The sequence below is a fragment of the Rhinoderma darwinii genome, chromosome 3 (assembly GCF_050947455.1).
Source record: "Rhinoderma darwinii isolate aRhiDar2 chromosome 3, aRhiDar2.hap1, whole genome shotgun sequence".
Classification (NCBI taxonomy): domain Eukaryota; kingdom Metazoa; phylum Chordata; class Amphibia; order Anura; family Rhinodermatidae; genus Rhinoderma; species Rhinoderma darwinii.
This window is the reverse complement of record NC_134689.1, coordinates 345,819,202-345,829,238: the sequence shown is the minus strand read 5'-3', so window position 1 is coordinate 345,829,238 and position 10,037 is coordinate 345,819,202. Positions and strand designations below refer to the sequence as shown.

The following is a 10,037-nucleotide window of genomic DNA, read 5'->3' as shown; positions in this document are numbered from 1 at the left end:
TGATTTTTACGGTTTTTCCCATAATAAAAGACTTTCTATGGGAAAAAAGTCAGTTTAGCTTTATTTTTATTTGAAACTTGTGTGTTTTTATTGTTTTACCACATTTTTCTTAACTTTTTTTTACTTTTTTTACTTGTCCCACTAGGGGACATGAGGGCCTGATGCCCCGATCGCTACTCTAATACACTGCACTACATATGTAGTGCAGTGTATTAGCGCTGTCAGTTATTCACTGACAGCAAGCCTATGAGGACCCGCCGCAGGCGGGTCCTCATCGGCTCCCGTACAAGGCAGACTCGGACGCCATTTTCTGGCGTCCGATTGCCACAGCAACCCAGCGATTGCATCACTGGGTTGCCGATCGGGTGTATTGGTTTTGTCTATATATATATATATATATATATATATATATATATGCCATTTCAGTGTCCAAAATATTGTGCCCAGCATGTGCCACTGGAGATATACACCCCATAAACTGTACTGTGGGTTACCCTACATGTGGCTGTTATTAGCTGCCTGGGCACACGGCAGGGCTCAGAAGGAAAGGACCACCATTTGGCAAAATTGAGCTTTTCTGGTGCTAAGTCATGCATGCAGAAGCCGCTGAGGTACCAGTACAGATGAAACCCCGAGAAGTGACCCCATTTTAAAAACTACACCCCTTAAGACATTCATCTAAAAGTGTAGTGAGCATTTTGACCCCACAGGTGATATACAAAAGATAATGCGCAGCAGATGGTGTAGAGTGAGATTTGCAATTTTATATATATCTATGCCATTTCAGTGTCCGATGTATTGTGCCCAGTATGTGCCACCGGAGATATACACCCCATAAACTGTAATGTGTGTTCTCCCGGGTACGGCATTACCCTACATGTGGCTGTTATCTGCTGCCTGGGCACACGGCAGGGCTCAGAAGGGGGAAAGATGAGGGGGATAAGCTGTGTGGAGTGCATCAGGGTAAATAAAAAATCATGGGATGTATGATAAATTCTAAAACAATCTTTCATACAGAGCTCTGGTTTTTCAGGACACGCATTAGTATATTGTGTCCTCCCTTATCCCTCTCTTTGAGCAGACGCTTCCCCTCTTTTAACTTTTTCCCTTCTTGCCAGTTTGGGGAACTTCTCCTGGAAAATGTTGCCCTGGTACTATGCGTGTGGGCTCGCTTCCAGAAGTACTGGATGCCCCCCCTTCCTGGTGCCTAAATATTAGGTTCTTGATAACCACCTCTTGAAATTCCAGGAAAGTTCCCCTCTGGCCTGTACATCGACGTATCACGTACCCATTGTACAATGGCATCTGTATGATGTGCACGGCCAGCTTCGTATACCACACCCTCAATTTCCGCATGGCACTATAGGGCTTCAGGACTTTATCTGACAAGTCCACCCCTCCCATGTACCTATTGTAGTCCAGGATGCAGTCTGGTTTGGGGGTCTCTGTACTGGTACCTCGTACAGGTACATGGGTACTGGTGCGCCCATGTATTGTTGTCAATACAAGGATATCTCTCTTGTCTTGTACTTGACACACAATATGTTGCTGATAGAATGTGCCCTGCTCTCACCCCTTCTGAGTGTTTGCCCAAGCAGAGTCTTAGGGAGGCCTCTCAGGTTTTTTCTAGCAGTGCCGCATGCCACAGTACTTCTGGAAGCGAGGCACTTCAAGAGTGGGACGCTGGTATAAAAATTATCCAGGTAGAGGTGGTAACCCTGGTCCAGCAGTGGATGCACCAAATCCCACACAATTTTTGCGTTAATTCCCAGTAAGGGGGGGCATTCTGGGGGCTGAATACTGCTGTCCGTCCCTTCATATATTCGAAATTTGTACGTATACCCTTATGCACTCTCGCACAGCTTATACATTATACCTTGCCCTCTTACTCGGCAGGTACTGGAGGAATTGAAGCCTCCCCTTAAAATGTAACAGGGTCCCATCAACAGAAATACACTTCTCGGGGGTGTATGCTTGGGCAAACCGGGCACTGAAATGGTCTAATAGGGGTCTCAGTTTATACAAACGGTGAAAACTGGGGTCATCTCAGGGTGGGCACTGCTCATTATCAGCATAATGTAAGAAGCGAAGTATTGCCTCATAACACATCCTGGACATGGCCATGCGGTACATCGGGGTGTGGTATAACATGTCTGAACTCCAGTAGGTCCTAATGGACGGCTTTTTCAGAAGCCCCATGTTCAAGAGCAGTCCCCAGAACTTGCCCAACTCTGCTGCGTCTACAGGAGTCCACCTGTGGGATTGGGCATAAAATGATGTGGGGTTCTTTGTTATATACTGTTGGGCATATAAATTTGTCTTGGACACCATAAGCTCTATAAATTAATCCGTGAAACAGAACTTGAAAAAGTCCATCTCACTGAGCTCTGCCGTATTAAATTTTATCCCTGGGCTGCCCGTGTACTCAGGGATTTGGGTCTCGTGTGATTGTCTGGTATGGTGGTCCAAATGGGGTCACTTCACTCGGAGGTTTCAGCTGTTGCGGGGTCATTTCTCTCAGGGGTTGCAATTGTGGTGGGGGTCCTGGGGCGTCTCCTAGTGGGTCCCTCCTCTTCATCACTGGATGAGGAGGTTGATGAATAAAAGAGAGTCTTGCCATCTGATGAGTCCGTCTCAGAGGCAAGAAACGCATAGGCCTCTTCAAGAGAAAATGACCTTTGGGACATATTTTATTATTTATGTGTCACACGTGTAAATTGTGTGCTTAGACACGTGTATACAGCAAAATGTGTTCTCTTGCACAGTACTTTTATTAGTACTTTTATTAGTACTAGTAGAAGCAATAGATTTCTACCTAAAACTTTTTTATTTTTTTATAAAAGGATTTCCTGAAACTAACAAACCCTAATACTAGCTGAGATTCAAATAACTAAATATGTAAACTTTTTTTATATATATAAATATATATATATATATATATATATATATATATATATATATTTTTTGGGGTTTTTATAGAACGAGTGGACTTCCCTGACACTAAACCTAACTAGGGCAAGGGTTCCTAACACTAAACCTAACTAGATTTTATGTGATCTTCCCTACATAGATTATTCCGAACTTTCCTGATGCTAAACCTAACTACAGTGACGAGTGCCTGAAACTAAACCTATCTAGAGTATTCTGAGCTTTCCTGGCGCTAACAACTGATTTTATGTGAACTTCCCTGACGCTAAACCTAACTACAGTGATGGATCCCTAACGCTAAACCTAACTACTTTGACGGATTCCTGACGCTAAACCTAACTAACTGTGACTGATTTCTGATGCTAAATTCCCTGACACCTAACTACGCTTTTTGGCGGTTCCCTGACACTAACTAACCCTAATGCTAAACTATCTGCTGACTTTCTAAACTGACTTTTTTTTGTTTTTATTATATTTTATAAAGAAAAAAAAAGAAAAAATAATCCCCATGGACCAAAATGTGGCCCTGAAGATTCAAAAGTGGTCAGTGATAGAGATCACTGGCCAAAAATGTGGGTGACAAGGGGAACACAAGGACAGGAGTGGGAAGTGGATACAAGTTGGTAAAAGCAAAAAAAATAAATCATATATTTGTTTTTTTTTTTTTAACTGCTCTGCTCTGACTCTCCACAACCGCTATCTTCGACTAACTAACTCCAACAGAGAGTGGGTGTGGCAGGATCTGAGGTCAGAGCAGGAAATTACGTATGTGATCGCTGCTATTGGTCGGCCGTCACTAACTAACCAATAGCAGCGATCACGAAGGCGGGACCAATATGATTGGTCCCTGCAAACTGAGCTGTGATAGCCTGCTGTCGGAAACAGCAGGCATCACAGCTCGATGAAACACCGGGGGAAAATGGTGATGCATTTTCCTCTGGACGTACTATACCGGCACTGAGCGCGAAACGATGCACTTAGCGCGATGGAATAGTACGTCACTAAGGGGTTAAAGGTCATTTTAATTATGTGTATAAGTATATAGTATGTGTGGCCCACACAAAGAACTAGCTTTTTAGGACCAGCGGGTTGTGTAACCACTATGTTAAAAAAGAGATTGGAGCTTTGAGATGGTTGAAACAAAATGACCAATTGATCATTAAACCTGCTGACAAGGGAGGGAACATAGTGATTATGGATCGGGAATACTATGTAGTGGAATCCATGCGACAATTGCGAAACACTGATACATATACGATACTGGGGGGAGACCCCACAAATGTGTACACTTAGAAACTGCGCTCCCTATTAAGGAAAGGCATGACACTGAACATTTTTTTAGACATCAGGCAGAAAGATTACTACCAAATAAACCAGCTAAACCATATTGGTATTTTCTTCCCAAAATTCATAAAACCTATGTCAATCCCCCAGGTAGACCCATTGTGGCAGGTAGGGGCTCAATAACTGAACCACTATCTAGCTATCTTGATTGGTATTTGCACCCTCTATTTTGAAGTGTTCCATCATATTTTTTGGACACTAAATCCCTGCTACAAAACCTTATTGATTTTCAGTGGGGTGTTGGTGACAGTCTTGCCACTATTGATGTGACAAGCCTGTATACTAAGATCTGCCCCAATGATGGCCTAGGCGCCATCAGATCATTTTTGGAGAGGACAGGGAAAAGTGAGGAATGTGTAAATTTTATTTGCAAAGCACTGGATTTTGTGTTGAGCCACAAAGATTTTTGTTTTGAGGACCAGTGGTACAGCAATGGGGACACCTGTTGCTCCAACGTATGCAAATTTATTTTTAGCCACCTGGGAGGAAAAATATATATACAACATTAATCATATATAAAATATATAAGACATTGGTTTAGATTTATTGGCAACGTCATAATAGTGTGGTCAGGTACCAAAATACAGTTTGATAGTTTTGTTCGGTATATCAACACAAATTACCTTAATATGGAGTTCACTGCCAATTTTGGCGGTGCTAATATAGAGTTTCTGGATGTTAAAAGTACAGTAAAAGAGAGAGGTTTGCATACTAGTGGATTCCGCAAACCCACAGCCACTAATGCACTTTTGCACCATAAGAGTTTTCACCCACCACATGTTAAAAGGACACTACCCTATGGCCAATTTCTTAGATTAAAACGAATAAATAGTGATCATGATGTATTTTTGGAAATTGCTGGAGAGATTGAGAGCTAGAGAGTATAATGATAGAGTATTGTCCGAATCCTTTTCTAGAGCACTTCAATGTGATCGAAATATACTACAGATTAAAAAGAGGCAAAAAGATAGAACTATGGGATTTGTGTTTTCTTTCCAATACAGTCCAGTAGCTGGCCTTATTAATAGTGCCATTAGGAAACTTTGGCATATTATAGAGGCGGATGTGGATTTGGCTGAAAAAGCATGTCATCTTCCTGTGGTCTCGTTCAGACGATGCAAAAATTTGCAGGACAAATTAGTCAAGGGTCACTTTCTGGTCAAAACAAAGCAATTGGTTACAAGATATAGCCCCAGTAGGTAATCACAAATGTGGCAATTGTTCATTTTGTGGACAGATGAGTACGGGAAAAATAGTTAGAATGGGTGCGATAAAAGATAATATCAAAAATCTCATTAGGTGCAGATCTAACTTTTCAATCTACGTGGTATTTTGCCCATGTCAATTCTTCTATATAGGGAAAGCAATACGGACAGTATTTAAACGGTTTTGTGAGCATATATATTCCATTGGTACAAGAAAGGGATCTCCTAGATTGATAAATCATATACGAGAAGCACATGGGGGGGACACTAAATGTATGCCCTTTGCGGGCGAACAGCGTGTGTTCACCCCATTTGATGGTGGTGATCAACACGTAAAGCTGCTACGCTGTGAGGCAAATTGGATCATCAAAACTGAGGCACTAGGACCTCTGGGTTTGAATGATAGAAATGATCTATCTGCTTTCTTAAAATAGATTTACAATTCATTTTGTCTCCACTCTGGTTAGTAGTCCCTTTACTTGGTGGTATCAATATGTATGAGTAAATGTTTGTATTTGTACTTCTATACATTGTTACGAGGAACGGAAGTAGTCGCTTATGCCCTGCTAGGGAATTTAAGTGCATGTGTACCTAATCCCAACAGGTCTTGAGAAAGCGTCTGGAGGACGTGAAACGGCTGTAGGTCAACTGTCTTGTCCGTGTTTCCCGTGTTATGCCTGCCTCTGTTCATTGAATTAAAGCACCTTTGGAAAGCGGTGAGTGCCGTGCAGTCTATTTTCTTTATGCTGTGGAACCACTATGTTACTCAACCGGTTATACTTAGGGCCACCTTTAAGGACATTATTTAAGTAGCCCCTCTGGTCTTCAACCTTTAACCCCCATATGGGGATCTGGACTACGCTGTGGGAAGACTACCTGCTATCCCTTGAGGTGGTCCCGCTGTGAGTAGCACCTGGCCCAGCGGAACAAGATACAATGGTGTAGTTCACCGGGGGTACACGCACTTGCAGATGATACCTTGACAGACAGGTGTGGATAAGAAGTCAAAGGTCATAACCAGTAGTAAGCCTCCGGCTCGTCTCAGGTAGTTGGATACTGATGGCGGGTAACAGTACGGACTGGTAGCAGGATGCAGACTGGTAACGAGTAGCTGGATACTGGTTTGTATCGGATAGTTGAATAAAGACTGGTAGCCGATAGCTGGATACAGGCTGGTAGCGGACAGCTGGATACAGGCTGGTAGCGTATAGCTGGATACAGGCTGGTAGAGGATAGATGGATACAATTGATAGCAGGTAGCGAGGTACGAACTGCTATCAGAATGCAAACAGGAACCTTTGCAGTACACAACTAGGATGCAAGAAGGTTGCTCAGGCACCAGCTAATCTGAGGAGGTGCCTTAAATAGTCCCGGAGCAACAGGGATTGGATTGGGAGGTTTTAGAAATGTGCTTGCGCTGGTTCTTTAAAAGGTGAACTGGGAACGTGCGCGTGCCCGAAGGGGAATGCGGTCATGAATAGGAGGAGAGGCAGGATGGAGACACTGGCGGCCATGCAGAGCAGAAGGACCAGGCCGCTGGCAGTGGCGGCACCCGCAGCCGGCATTACATGGCTCGTGATTTATTAATTTCAAGAACTGTACAAAGGACGAGGGGACATTCGTTGCATGTGGAAAAAAGACGTTTCAGACAAGAATATAGGAGAGGATTCTGTACAGTTAGTTTAGTCAAACTATGGAATGCCCTACCCCAAAATGTATTATTAGCAAACACTACGGTATGTCAGCATTTAAAAAACAGCTGAACATTAATCTAATGTCGAATATCATGATGGCTTACAATTTTTCTAGCAATGAATGATGTGTTATTGATTGAGAAGGGTTGATCATGATGAACCTGTGTCTTTTTTCAACTTATCTGTCTCTTTGTCCATCGATCCATATCTATCTATCTATCTATCTATCTATCTATCTATCTATCTATCTATCTATCTATCTATCTATCTATCTATCTATCTATCTATCTATCTAGGAACCAAAAAAAGAGCAGCAACTCCAATAGTAAAGGTGCAAAAAGTGGGTCATTTATTGCAACGTTTCAGCTGCGTTCACTGGAGCCTTTCTCAAGCCCGGAGTGAACGGAGCTGAAATGTTGCACGGGCAATAAAGTACCCACTTTTTGCACCTTTACTATTGGAGTTGCTGCTCATTTTTTGGTTCCTGTGTATCTGGGACTTGGTCTGTCCCTCAGAGCTTGCACCCACACACTGCCGGTGCTGCTAGGATCTGTATATTTCTTTCTATCTATCTATCTATCTATCTATCTATCTATCTATCTATCTATCTATCTATCTATCTATCTATCTATCTATCTATCTATCTATCTATCTATCTATCTATCTATCTATCTATCTATCTATCTATCTAATCTATCATCCAGTGGCGTAATTACCGCTATAGCAGCCGTGAGGGGGCCCGTGAGGGCATGAGGCAGCTACAGCGCAAAGCCACTGAAGGGGTTGTTCCTACAAAAGGCATGCATCCCCTATCCACAGGATAGGGGATACATGTGGAATCGCTGGGACCAAAAGTCCCCCGAAGTTCTCCATGACAAACCTCGGACTTCCTCGGCAGCTCCATAGAAATGACTTGGGCACTGGTCGCATGCGTGACCAGCGCCCCTTTCATTTTTATTGAACTGTGCAGACGCCGGAAGTCCGAGGTTTGCCATGGGGAACTTTGGGGGACTTTCCTGTGGATAGGGAATACATCTCTTTTCTAGGACAAACTATAGGCCGTTTTTTTTTGGGGGGGGGGGGCTGTATGGTGTAATCTACAGGGGGGCTGTGTGGCGTAATCTACAGGGGGGCTGTATGGCGTTATCTACAGGGAGGCTGTATGGCGTTATCTACAGGGGGGCTGTATGGCGTTATCTACAGGGGGGCTGTATGGTGTTATTTACAGGGGGGCTGTATGGCATTATCTACAGGGGGGTCTGTATGGAATCATCTACAGGGGAGATTTGGGGCTGTATGGCGTTATCTACAGGGGGGCTGTATGGCGTTATCTACAGGGGGGGCTGTATGGCGTTATCTACAGGGGGCTGTAAGGCATTATCTACAGGGGTCTATATGGTGCTATCTATAGGGGGCGCTGTGTGGCAGAATATATAGGTAGGCACTATCTACAAGGGAGGGGGGGTTGTGTGATACCCAGGGGAGGGCGGCCCCAGTCAAAAGTTTGCTATGGGGCCCAGTCTTTCCTAGTTACGTCCCTGCTATCATCTACCTATCTCTCTCTCTCTCTCTCTCTCTCACTTTATCTATCTTTCTATCTATCTGTCTATCATAATTGAGTTAGGAACACAAACCATTTAACGTGTCATCTGTGTTACATCTCTATACATACAGTATACTTTTTTTCCTTCAAATGAGTTGATCATAGGCTGAGATTTGGTCATCCCATCCCTCAGTTGCTAGCTACTGAAGATGATGCAGATCATTTCTGTGTTTGCTTGTATTTCCCCCAGGCCTAACACTGGAAGCAGCAAATGTTAACAAGGATTAGGAAATTACTACTGAGGATCCCGGCTGGCAGTCCATATGTTTGTATGATCAAATCCAAAGGCAAACACATTTGCATATTTACACAGTTAACCTATGACGATGCTGCACTTGTGAGAATGGGTAAAGAATGAAATAAGCTTGTGTTAAGTGGTGCACAGAGAGTATCATGCATTATATTATCATATGTGCTGTGAATTACTCTTTATAGTACACTGCAGCTTGACTCATGGATAAAGCAATATTTTTTCTCATCTGCTCATTTAATATTTCTTTTATTTTTTGGGAAATGTCAGATCCTTGACCAACCCGTTGCATTTATCATAAAGATGGTCATTGGTCTATTATAGCTAAAGGAAAATATCACTAATTCCAGATGTATCATTAGGCTCTGTTCACACTACTATTTCTTGACTTCCAACAGGTGTCCCGTTATTTTTCTCAATAAGAATACCAGAACCTAAGATTGAAACCTGACAGATCCCATTACAAGTCAATGGCTCAGTTATGAAAACAAACACTGATATGTAGATTATGGATCTGATACAATGGGAAATTTATAAATTCTCCAAGAATGCCAAGTTGGCCAGCTGTGAAATGTTGTATTTGCTGTATGCCAGACATCATTTTATCTGTGTCTGTACATGAAAATAATTTCAAATAACTTGAAAACCTTCCAGTAGTTTTTATTTTTGTTTGCAAACATCATATAACATTCATTTTATTTGTTCTTAATAGTGTTTCAGCCCATTACTGCCTCATGTCCCGGTATCTTTCTTATTGTTGAGTGATAAATACTGATAAGAAGAGAGATGTCTCCAGTTCCTTAAATGATCGTACGGGAAGTTTTCTTACTTCCATAATGAGTTATTGCTACTTACATATATCCTTGGAGTAATCTTGGCCTCCTGAAAATATTCCCTTTGTTTTAAGATAATGACTTTCATTGTTTTCCAATATAATTCCTAAGCCTCCAGTCTTAGCCTTGGCTATGTAGCACTTTCTAGACTGACATATTTCTTACCTTTTAATTTTTTTA

The 10,037-nt window shown here is 42.4% G+C and overlaps 1 long non-coding RNA gene across 2 annotated transcripts; it reads left to right on the top strand.

Moving 5' to 3' along the window:
• The first annotated feature begins 3,816 nt into the window (after positions 1-3,816).
• On the top strand, positions 3,817-9,675 carry LOC142748211 (uncharacterized). 2 transcript variants are annotated; one of them, XR_012882185.1, is made up of 3 exons: positions 3,817-3,921; positions 6,082-6,193; positions 9,423-9,675. It is a non-coding gene; the product is annotated as an uncharacterized LOC142748211 (long non-coding RNA). The 2 variants fall into 2 exon arrangements; XR_012882184.1 differs by lacking the exon at positions 9,423-9,675 and adding an exon at positions 8,965-9,078.
• The last annotated feature ends 362 nt before the right edge of the window (positions 9,676-10,037 follow it).